Raw genomic sequence first — 12,950 nt, 5'->3', positions numbered from 1 at the left:
TATTTATACCCAACAAAACTACAAGTCCAGCTGTGGGAGAAAAAGATGCCTATTAGTATTCATCATGTGAAACAGAAATTGCAGAAAATCCTAACCAGATCTGTGGATGATGCTTCCCAGTTTTACTCTGGAACTTATCAGACTTAAATGCTTTTCATTAACAGAACTTTTCATGGTTCGTATATAACGATAGAATCTGCCTCCGAATTTTCACAGCATCTCAGGGCCAGGAAAGCTACATTACTATTAGGCACCTTGGTAACATTGCATAGTTACAGAGTCCCTGACAGTTCTTGGGTTAGACTCCAGTGTAGTGTGCTAGTGATAGAACTATGGCTCACAGAGACCCAACAATTTGGCAAAATACCCCTTTTCTTTTCAACCTCACTTAGATTATGTCCATAGATCCTGAGTTTTCTTGCAGATAAGTCCTTCATACACTCCTGCTGTGAATATATTGTAAGCATTTACTACATAACAAGTGACAATCCCCTTCATGCTACGGGCTACAGGAGTATATTATAAGAACTTAACTGGTTATGGCAAAGCCACATTCCAAGGAGCTTTTGGTGTTATTTGGCTTGTTATATATCAGCTATCTTCCGTTATGAAAATGATGTGTTTCTTCGTAGCTTTCCCAATTGATTTTTTTCCTAAGAATTGCTAACAGTGTGGACTGATCACTATTTGTACATATACACTCGAGGTATATGGAGAACAACCTCAAGAAAGACTTCCTTCCCTCAGGCCCATCCGTTTCTCCCCTTTTAACACTGGAATCAGATATCTCCCCTAGCCAGATTCAAGGACTAACAGAAATAACAGTCCAGACCACCACATGCTAGTCTCCTGATTTAAGGTAAATTCCACAAGGAGACACTGCTGGTCAGGTGGACCTTAAGTAATCACTTTGCACAGTTTAGCTCAGACCCTCCTTTCTTACAGCCTTATTAACTTTGTAGACCCCTAACTTCTTACCTAACCAGTCCTAGAACTGTAGATTTCAGCACATAAATCTCCTTTTTGATAGACTAACTGATACTAGCTCTCAGCTCACCTCCTTCCTTAACCACTCCTTTTTCAGGTCGTAAAAGAAAGCCTGACCACCACTGCCTGAGGAACTCTTACCTGCCTTTATGACCTTGCAGGAATTCAGGCCTGGGGACCTGGCTGGAGGGGAGGATTGTGATTGTTTGGGTATATAACTGTAAAGCTAGAGACTAAAAACTTGAATTAAAGCAAGTGGACTAAAGAGCTTGGTGTACTTAGATTCTTTTCCCGAAAATAATCCTCGTTGTTCATTGTTTCTCTCCTGAGCCCCTAGGAAGTATAATATTAAGACTAGTCCTTTGAATATTATACAAGACCTGAATTCACCCCTCACCTCTGACTCTTCTGGTTAGTGCTCCTTTCCCCTCTGCAGTGCATTGACAGCTCTGTTACAGGGTCCTGTTCGTCTCCTTAGCATCTAAATAGACAACACCTTCAGTATGTTTCCCTTCTAGCTGTCTAGTCCTCTGTCCTTTACATGCAAAGCATGTAGAAAATGTGTCTAAGTTAGGGTTCAGGAAGTATTTTCTGTTCAAGGAACAAGTAATAGCTTAGGCTCTGTGGCATCTTTGTCCGTCACATCAACTCATTTTTCCTGTGGGGACATTGAAATCAGCCATCAACATACAAGTGCATGACTGATTAAATAATTTGTATATTTAAAAAAGTGATATGACAGGTGTAAAGGGCCTGTGTGCCTCAGTTTACCAAGCCCTGGTCTAAATGATTGTCCCTTTTTGCACTTCCTCTAGCTGTCTGCAGCCTGTCTTCCTCTACTGCTGTTCCTTAGCACCACTCTGTCACCTTGTCTGTTTTTAGTATCAGGGTAGTATTGGCTTTGTAAATGAATTTGGAAGGGTTGCCTCTTTTCAATACATTGAAATAGTTTGAAAAGAAATAATAATTTTCCTTAAGTATATGGTAAGGTCTCTGGTAAAGCCATACAGTCCTGGGTTTTCTTTATTGGGAGATTTTATTACTCTCAATATATTTATTATTATTATTATTATTATTATTATTATTATTTTATTGTTAATAATTCTTACTCATTATTGGTCTATTCAGACTTTCTGTGTCCTCCTGGTTCTAATTTTTTGTTTGGTTATAAATTTCCTCTAGCAATTCTGGTTTATTCTTGGCTTTTCTCGCTCCTTTGTTGTATTATTAGGGTATGTATTTGAAGTCTTTTCTTTGTGTGTGTGTGTGTGTAGGCACTGACTGGTGTAAACGTCTCTTAGTATTGCTTTTGCTATACCTTGTAGGTTTTATGTTTAAATTTTTCTGTTATCCTTTGTGGTGGTTTCAAAGAAAATGGCCCCCAAAGGGAGTGGTACTGTTAGGAGGTGGGGCCTTGTTGGAGGAAGTGTGTCACTGTGGAGGCAGGCTTTGAGGTCTCATATATGCTCAAGATACTGCCCAGTGTCTCAGACCACTTTCTGTTGCCTGTGAGTCAAGATATAAGAGTTCCTAGTTCCTTCTCCAGCACCATGTCTGCCTGCATGCCACTATGCTTCCCATCATGACGATAATGGACTAAACCTCTGAACTGTAAGTGAGCCACCATGATTAAATGTTTCCCTTTATAAGAGTTGCTGTGGTCATGGTGTCTCTTCACAGCAGTAGAAACTCATAACTAAGATAACTTGTTTTAAGAAATGTTTACATTTCTCTTTGATTTCTTCATTTATTCAGTTTTCTCTGAAGAGAATGTTGTTTAACTGACATATTTGTGTTTTCTTAAGTCCTTCTTACTGATTCCTAGTTTTATTTCATTGTGGTTTGTGGGGGACCTGCTCCCACTTTTTTTCCCTAGGATACTCTAGAAGTGAGGAATAAAAAAATTAGATAGAAATATAGAGGGGAGAGAGACATGTCGATAGAAACATAGGATAGCCTCGGGAGGGCCTGCATCCTTATCCACTGGCTCCTTCTGTCTCTTCTAAAGGGCTTTTTAAAGGAATGCCAAGGGGTGGAGCAAAGAATTCCCACCCCCTCAGCACAGCCAAGTACAGACCTTTCCAAACACCTGGTAACTACACACGTGGTCAATGCATCCCTGCTGAGTAAAGCAAGCTCTCGGATCTCACTAGGAAACCTCTCTGGGCTTCCACAGTAGTCAGAATTCTCTTTGAATTTCATGAGACTATGTTTTAGATTATCATAATTTTCTTATAGAATGTTCCATGTGTTAAAAAGAAGAGGGTTATTCTGCAGCTTTTGGTTGAAATGGACTATAAGTGTGTGTTATGTCCATAAAGTCTGAAGAATAGCTTAACTTTTTTGTTGATTTTTATGAATGATTTGGTCACTGATAAAAGTTATCTGTTGACAAAATTGCTTCAGTACCTGACTGTTGCTAGTTTAGACTCTGTTAGTCTATTAGAGCAAATGTCTTGTCTTCATTAAATATCTGGGTACATATATTGTGGTAGTTGAATGTAATTCACCCCCATAATCCTAAAGGGAGTGGCACTGTGTCATTGTGGAAGTAGGTGTGACCTTGTTGGAGGAAGTGTGTCACTGTGGGGGCGGGCTTTGTGGTGTCTTTCGCTTAAGCTTTACCCAGTGTCACATTCAACTTCCTGGTCAAGCTGTAAGCCAGTGCCATGTCTGCCTGCACACTGCCATGTTCCCCACCATGATGATAATGGACTGAACCTCTGAACCATAAGCTACCACCTCAATTTAATGTTTTCCTTTGTAAGACTTGCTGTGGTTTTAGTGTCTCTTCACAGCAATAGAAACTGTAACTAAGATAAATATATAAACACACACACACATATACACACATACACACACTTGGGAAGATTTAATAATTCTTAATATTTAAAGGCTCTGTGCAATATTCTTTGTTGGCATTTTTTTTTTTCAGAACCCTGAGCATATCCAATTCTCTCTTTATTTGTATAATTTCTGAAGAAGACTGTTGTTAGACTCTTCTGGCTTTATTTTAGTTTGAAGTAGAGAAAAAAAAATGAAGTTTGTCTTATAGTTTTGGAGGTTCCAGTGAATCATGGCAGGAACAGTATGGCAAAGCAGAGTAGCTTGTATCATGGTGGCCAGGAAACAAAAAGAGAATTCCCTGTGCTGGGCTTTCTCCCTTCCTGCTTTGTACTCCACCAGGACCTCACATTATGGGATACTGCCCCCCACATTTAGGATGGGTCTCCTGCCTCAGTTTATCCTGTCTAGAAACACTCTGACATATATATTCCTATGTATGCTTTACTAATGTAGGTGCTTCTCTAGTCCCATAAAAATGATCATGTTTCCGTTCTTAATTTTTTTTATACTTTTGATAGTTTGCTTATACCATATTATTCACTTTTTCTGTTGGAATGCATTAGGACAGTTGTTCTCAACCTGTGAATCTCAACCCCTTTGGCAAAAATACTTATATTATGATTCATAGCAGTAGCAAAATTACAGTTATGATTAGCAATGAAATAATTTTATGGTTGGGGGGTCACTACAACATGAGGAATTGTATTAAAGGGTCACAGCATTAGGAAGGTTGAAAACTACTGCATTAGAGCCTTTGAACTTCCTAGACTGGGATATCAGGATCTCTACCAAGACTTTGAACTTCCTAGACTGGAGGGAGTGTCAGTATCTATACCGAGATTTTGCATTTATTCCCACTTGCCAATTATTTTCAGCAATTGTTTCCTTGTATACATTTTCTCTGCTTCTCCCTTCTTCTGAATACCTGTAAAGCAATAGTTTGCAGTCTTGATGGTGACCTATAAATTTTAAAGTCTCTTTTCATTCTTTTTAATTTTGCTTGGGATTATTTCAAAGATACGTATTCAAGCTTGGGAATCTTCCTTCTGCTTGATCTGTTCTGCTGGTGAGACTCTTACTGTGTCATTTAGCTCTTTAGCTTCAGAATTCCTATTTGCTGCTTTCTTGTAATTTCCATTTCTTTGTTCATTGTAGTCAGAAAGTTTCTCTAGTCCTGCCCGGCCCCGCAGTCCCCCAGCCACTTATAAAATAATCATTCAAAGACTTTTATATTAATTAGCAATTGTATGGCCTGTGGCAGGCTTCTTGCTAGCTAGCTCTGACAACTTAACCCTTTCCTATTAACCTATAAATTGCCACATGGCCATCTTGCTGCTCCTTCAGGAGCTGGCATCTCTTCTGCCTCTGCCTTTCTTCTCTCTCTGTCTTTGATTTCCCACCTACCTCTAAGCTGCCTTGCCATAGGCCACAACAGCATTATTTATAGCCAATGGGAGCAGCACATATTCACAGCATACAGAAAGACATCCCACAGCAGTTCATTCATATCTTTCATCATTTTCTAAATTTCCTTTAAAACCACGCAGTTGACTTCCTTCTTAAGTAATGCATTGCTTTGCTTTGCTTTGCTTCGGGATCTGTTGCTAGAACATTGTGTCCTTTGGAGGTATTTTGCTTTGCTTTGTTTCATGCTTCATGTGTCACTTTGTCAGGTGTTTTTGGTTTTGTTCTGGGTTTTTTGGGGGTTTTTGGTTTTGTTTTTGTTTTTGGTGGAGTTTTTTATTTTGTTTTGTTTTGCATCTGGCAAGTCAGTTCTTTGCACTAATTTTTGTAGAATGGCTTTTATAATAAAAGATTTTATAGCATCTGTCCTAGAGTGTTGGCTAAATATATTACATTGAGTTTGGCAACATGTTGGCCCTTCAGTGTTCATATGATTTCTTCAGCAGTAATTGAAGTTGGTGATATCTAGACATAATTCCCTGGCCTCTGCTGCAGTAGTTGCCAAATTCTCACAACACCTCAGATGCAGGTCTTTCAGTACAGCTCTAGACATAGTGCACCAAGCTAGGTGTGGGGTAACTGTCAATTTTTGTAGGTCACATGGTGGGGAACTGTCCCAGCATACCCAGCAGTGGAATACATTGTTAGTATCTGAGAGATTCTTGCAAGCTCGGACATCCAGTGGGCTCAGATCAATGACTGCTAGTGTCCAAGAGCTGCAGAGGTATCTTCTGCAGGTATCTGGGGCCAACTTCTCCAGACAGGCTTCCCAGCTGTTTCCCAGGAACAAGAGTGGATGAGCAGGGTGTTCCTTTTATGTCTCAAGGCATCAACAGGCAAAGCTTCCAAGATTGGGGAGTTCAGCTGCTTCTTATCTGTTGAAGGACAACTATGGCTTTTCCCTGGGCTTCACAGAGCCAAGCCACTCAAAGAATGCAGCTCAGCTGCTCCCTACTACCAACCCTGAATTCCCAGATGAGTGGAACCTCCTGTCTACTTCCCAAGACCTTTGTAGACTGAGCTTCTCAGGGTGGCTGCCAAGCTATTTTGGGAGCAAAGAGTCAACAACCAAAATCTCCTAAGCTGTTGGAACAGCTGTTTAGTTATTTCACAGTACCCTTGGTGGGAAAGATCCCATGGTAATGCTACTCATCAGGAGCCTGGGTAGGTGAGAGTAGAATTTGTGCAATACTCTTTCTCTGGGTATTGCTGTGGTGTGGTGGCATATGGTAATCAAGGAGCTCCCCAAACTGAGCCTAGGAACTAAACTATTTTAGCAGCAGATACCTTAGGTGTCTGGGGTGTGGATAGAGTTTACCATGAGCCTCTTCTTATTACTCGGTCCCTATCAAATCAGTCTATTTAGGTTGATCTAGAGATGGAATAGTAACTATGTTCTTAGTTCCCTCCAAGAAGGCCATTGTTTCCCTGAGCCCTTCAGCATTTCTCCCACTATGGTACTCTTCCTCAAAAGCCCAGTGAAGTAGCCATTCTTGATGGTTTGTTTGTTTGTGTCTCCAATTAGAGGGTAATTTGCCAGACACCACTGGTGAGCCATTTTGCTCACCCATAAATCTTTAGATGCTAAAACACCACTGTCTTCTGACCTCCCCACCCATTCAGGACCCTTCCTAGTTTTCTTTGCACATCATAGATCCACAACATCTGTTGTACACTTGTCTCTGTATAAAGCTAACAGTAGCTTAGATGAAGAATATTTTTTACATAAGAAGTCTTGTGGTTACGCAGTTTAAGTTGCTTCATCAGACCTGACAATGTTAAGCCACTATCTCTGCAATTCTTGTGTTCTTTTTCTTTTGCTGGCCAGATAACTACTAAATTATACCTGTCACCTAGAGCCCAAGGCAGGAAGAAAAAGCTGATTCCCTATCTATCACTTTTGACCAGGAAAGTGAAAGATTGCTCAAAAACCTCCTCATTAGACATGTGTTTACCTCTAAATCTGCAGCCTGGGTTGCAGCAGTCTTCAAAAGCAAGTGTTAAATAGGATACAGTGCTCTTCCCGCTAAATGGGGGTTCTGTCAAGGACGAAGAGGAAGGTGGGTTTGTATTAGCAGTCCATGTATAACCCAGCCTCCTCTGTCTTGGCTTGTTCCTCTGTTTCTAGTGCCCAACCTGCACTAATGCCATAATAGACACTTATTAACTGGTGGATGAATGAGTGAATTAGACAAACAAGTCAGGAGAATATAGGACTATGCAATCATAGGCTGGCTGTTTTTGTGGAGTCCTAAGATAGATGGTACAGTACCCAAGAGCTGTGAAGCCAAGTTGCTGCCTTTTCAAAGATGTCCCTGCCAATCCTCCTGCTTCTGCATCCTAAGGGCATTATTGATCTGAAGATAATCTTAGCTGAGCTCTATCAGAGCCTCTGCAGTGCATGTGTTGACCCCCGATAAGGCAAATTATATGATTATTTTTACTTGTGTACTTTGAGGGGGAAAACAGATTAAGGTATGTCTCTTCTGAGTCTTAGGAAATTCATCTCTGGCCCCAGACTCTGAAACCATACTCATCAAAAGGCTTCAGCAAACCACCTCCTCTGGCTCCACCTTCATAGCCCAGGTTTTCCCTCCACTAGGAATGTCCTCTCCTAGAAGACTCTAAGTAGATGTATTTGTACTCATTGCTTCAGAGTGCCTCATGTCCCTTCTTGGTGGGCCTCATGAGCAGCCCTTTATCTGGCTGTATTTGCAACAGGCCCTCAGATTGCCAGCTCAGGAAAGACAAGCACCTGCTTCAGACTTAATATCCACTCTCTGCCCCTTTGTATCTGCCGTCCTATGCCCTTCCCAGATAAAGTACTTCAGTGGTGGAGAGAATGGTATAGTATACTGGATTGTGTAGAGACAGGCAGGTGAGCCAGAGACAGTAGGCAGCTGCTCCTCCTTCTCCCCTGAGGTTTAGACAGTTCTAATGAAGAGTTTCTAGGAATTCAGTTGGTTCCCAAAACTGATGATGTAATAGTAGAGTTTCTAGTGAATTCCATTTTTAATGTAGCTTAAGGAAATTTGTAGGTAGGCTCAGAGGGAGGAAAAAATATTGAGACTGGAGAACTCTGTCACACAATCCTGTATTGCACTAAAATGTATGACTTCAGAGTTATTGGTCTTCAGGGTTATTCTCTCTCCTTGACTTTCTCTTTAGCTCCTCCCTCCAGGCTTCATTATGCCCCCTCTTTTAAAAAAATAATTATTATCTATTTATTTTTATTTTATAATTTAATTTAATTTTACATATTAGCCACAGATTGCCCTGTCCTCCCTCCTCCCGCCCCTCCCCTACCCCCCATTCCCATCTCCTCCAGGGCCAGGACTCCCCTGGGGATTCAGCTCAGCCTGGTAGGATCAGTCCAGGCAGGTCCAGTCCCCTCCTTCCAGGCTGAGCAAAGTGTCCCCCAAGGTTACAAACAGCCAGCTCATGCACTAAGGACTGGTCAGTCCCACTGCCTGGGGGCCTCCCAAACAGTTGAAGCTAATCCTCTTTTTCATTTACTTCCTGCCCATTATCTTCTTTCTCCTTCCTTCTCTTTATCAAATTCCCCTCAGGTGCCTGCCCCTGCCCCGAGGAGATTTCTCCCAGAGCCCTAGGGAAGATGCTACAAGTGGCTGGGATACTAATCTGAGGGATATCAAAATGAATCTAAGTACACTGAGCTTGCTTCAGTCCATTCACTTTATTCTTCTAAGTCAGTTCTATCTGCATAACTTCTTTTCTGTTCTCCTACTTAGCTCCTCTGTGTCCCTTGTTCCCCTGTTCTCTCATTGTTCTCTTAGTTCTTCCCCTTGTTCTCCCCCAAGCATATATGTATCCATTCATTAACCACTTGTTAGTAAAAACTACAAAGTCAACTCTCAGGGACAAGTATTCTGGTGAGAGTCACACTTGGCAAAGACTTGGTCAGCTTAATTGGTGACTGACAACAGCTGCAGATTGTAAAAAGTTCTGGCTGTCTCTTAAAGGGATAGCTACAAGGGTTACAAGGGAAGAAATTAAACCAATGGGAGATTTAGTGAAAAGGCAAAACTATGTGTGCTGTTTTCTGTGATTAATAATATCTGACATGGTTAGTCAGTTAACAGCCTTCTGATAATCACCTGAATTTCAGGACCTATACATAATTAGTCTACCGACCCTAAAGTCTTGCATTAAAAACTGGTATAGAAATAAATACGAAGTGTTAATTGTTTTATGGATCAGAGTGGGATGTTGCTGATGGAAGAAGCTTAGGGCAACATAGTTGCTATTGATCTCTTGAAGGACTAAAATATACCAAGGACAGACATCTCACTATCACTTCTAGTTCGCTGTAATTCTTCTGAAGGGTTTTGATCCAACAAGGCCAGGGACCTGCAATTCTGCTCTGTGAAGTTCTACGAGAACACTTTGTTTAGCCAATTTTGCCTTGTCAGTGGCTAAGGATAGATAAAAAGACCTCTAAGTGTCTACATTCCGCATGAACAATAAACCTATTATGAAACATATTTTAGTATGTTTCTATTCCTAAAAATTGTACAGTTAAATAAGAAAACATCTTCCAGACTATCCACAATTACATGTGCCCATAAGACTGAGATATAATCATGAAATTACTTACATGTACACATTACATGGAAATGCATGGTAAATGGGGAGATATCATAGCTGTTATTGTACAAGAAGTTTGCAAACAGAAACAGCCAATTCATTCAAAAGGCAGTAATTCCGTAACGCCTTGTATGATGGTTTCCCCCAACAGAACCCTTGGTTCTCATAGGCTGACATGAACACTAGTTGTCACCTGCTGTATACTCCCATGGTCTTTTGCTACTAGCAGCTCTGAATATCTCATCTTCTACCTCCAAAGGTGGGGACCAAAAGGAAAAAAAGTGAGTATGCATTTGTTGGGGTAGGATGCCCTCTGAAGTAGGGAGGTTGTTCTCCCCACCCCAGGAAAAGCAAGCTTTAGATTGGCTGAAAGAGAAACTAAAGTAGCAGCAATTGAGTCACTGACCAGGGCACATAAGCCACCTAAAAAATAGTGCCTTGAAAAACTTCACTGAGTAAAGCTAGCTATGGTAGGAAGGCCTGTCAGGACTTGGGTGCCTGAGACAGAAAGACCTGAGGCAAAGCAATCCTCACGGCCAGGCCAGGACCCACCAGTCATTTTATGAGAAAGATAGTTACTGTTTTCCATGAAATTTGGTTTACTTCACAATTTATGTGCTCAGGTTAGTACTTGAAATATTTTATCTTGGTAGTTGTCCCTGTTTTATGAATTTTGAATAATTCTTTTTAAAAAAAAACTTGGTGCAGGTGTGTATTGCTCAATCAGTAAAGTACCGACACAGCATGAGGACCTGTGTTTGATACTCAGAACCTATGGGTGGGGGAGCCAAGTGTGGTGGGTGCACTTGTAATCCCAATCCAGTAAGAGTCCTTGTATCAAAAAGCAAAAAGGTAGACAGCACCTGAAGAATGACACCCAAGATTGGCCTCTGGTATCCATGGGCACATAGGTTTATACCCATGCATTCACTCATTCACCCACTCACTTACTCACTCATTCACACCTGCTTGTATAAAATAATGGTTTTCTTGGTAAGATTAATACATTAGCAAATGAGTAATTAGTACTACTGGAATTCTCCAGCCTTACTTAAAGATGACCCTACCAGCCCTTTTCTGCTGGCACTTCATAGACTATCTATTAAGAATAGCTGGAAGATGTCGGGCAGTGGTGGCGCACGCCTTTAATCCCGGCACTTGGGAGGCAGAGGCAGGCGGATCTCTGTGAGTTCAAGGCCAGCCTGGTCTACCAAGCGAGTTCCAGGAAAGGCACAAAGCTACACAGAGAAACCCTGTCTCGGGGAAAAAAAAAAAAAAAGAATAACTGGAAGAGCGGTGCACATCGCAATCCCAGCAGTTCAGAAAGCTGAAGCAGGGGAATCATGAGTTGGAAGGCTGCTAGGGCTACAGAGCCAGACACATACACACACACACACACACACACACACACACACACACACACACTAGATAGATAGATAGATAGATAGATAGATAGATAGATAGATAGATAGATTAGTATACACATGTATGTACATATTATATACACATATATGTATTATATGTGTGTTATATACATATACGTATGTAGCAGGGTCTTTGCTGTTCCCTTTGGGGGAGGGGACCAAGTAGATGCAGAGTCAAACCACACAGACTCCAGGAGAATGTGGAAACAACAAGCTCAGTTTATTCAGGAAGAGGCAAGCCTTATATACCCTCCACCCCACCCTGGGGGGAAGTCTGATGAATATGCATCTGCTGCTGTGACATGGCTGCCTCTCATTGGGCCAGATCATCTCCAGATGTTTCAGCTGCTGTTGCTAAGACCATCAGGCAGACCCAGGCTGGCTCTCAGAAAGTATCTTTTTTACTTGTTTGGGCCAGATGACCTACAGTCCTGTTAGGGATGAGTCATCCCACATATGTGTATAGTGTGTGTGTGTGTGTGTGTGTGTGTGTGTGTGTGTGTGTGTGTGTGTGTGTGTTGGTCCAAAAAAAAAAAAAAAAGAAAAGGCTAAGTCTCCAGGTTCTATTTCTCTACCAATAGATGGCACCAGTAGTCAAAATCTGCCAGTGGGTCCTAGCCTCTTAGAGCTATAGAAATAGTCATGTGTTTTGTTTTTTTGTTTTTTCCTAATTGAAAAATGTATTTTCACACAATATATTTTGTTCAGCTTTTTTCCAGTTCCTCCCAGATTCTCCTTACCTCTCTACCCACCCAACTTTACATTTTTTTCCTTTTTCCATCTTTCAAAAAAAAAACAAAACAAGAAGCAGAAACCCTACAAAAATGAAAACCAAAATAAGCCAAAGACTGATAAGACAAATGGCAAGACAGAACTTAGGAAATGAAAAGTCTACAAAAATACTATTGAGTTTGTTTTGTGTTGGCTAACTACTCTTGTGCATGGGGCCTACCCTAAAGTGTGGTTGAGAAACCTAGTGAGACTCCATAGGAGAAAACTGGTTTTCCCTTTGCCAGCCACCATCAATTGCAGATGGCTCCTTGGTTTTAGGAATGGGAGCCTATGTCTACTCTCCCCTCTCAGTGCTGGGACACTGTCTGGCTTAAACCTCAATAGGTCTTATGTGTGCTACCACAGTCTCTGAGTTTTTGTCTTCTTCAGTCCTATTGTATCTTGAAGACACTATTTCCTTTGAGTCATCTATCATCTCTGGTTCATACAGTCTTTTTGCCTCTAATTCTTCTTAGGTCCCTGAGTTTTGGCTGGGAGTGGGGGACGTTGATGAAGACATCCCCTTTAGGAATGAATGCTACAAAGTCTCTCGTCTCTCACTCTCTACACATTGACCAGTTATGGTGTCTATTGATTCCCACCTGCTACAAGGGGAAGCTTCTCTGATGTGGATTGAGCAAGGCACTGATGTATGGGTATAGTTGTTTGTTATTAGGAGTCATTGGCATCCTATGTTCCTTTAAGCAGAGTAGGTAGTAGGTATTCTCTTAGACTCATAGCCTAGCTAGTCTTGGGTTCTTAATCATTTTAGCAGCATCAGATACAGATTCTATCTCATTAAATCCAATCAAAAATGGTCACTTCCATAACGTTTGTGCCACTGTTATA

At 41.2% G+C, this 12,950-nt stretch overlaps 1 protein-coding gene across 1 annotated transcript in view; it reads left to right on the top strand.

Moving 5' to 3' along the window:
- The window catches only part of Tpgs2 (tubulin polyglutamylase complex subunit 2), a 54,630-nt gene that overhangs the window by 25,002 nt on the left and 16,678 nt on the right, over nucleotides 1-12,950 (top strand). The gene's annotated exons all lie outside the window — the stretch shown is intronic.

The sequence above is a fragment of the Onychomys torridus genome, chromosome 13, assembly GCF_903995425.1.
Source record: "Onychomys torridus chromosome 13, mOncTor1.1, whole genome shotgun sequence".
In the NCBI taxonomy this organism is placed as follows: domain Eukaryota; kingdom Metazoa; phylum Chordata; class Mammalia; order Rodentia; family Cricetidae; genus Onychomys; species Onychomys torridus.
This window is presented reverse-complemented; position numbering and strand designations above follow the sequence as displayed.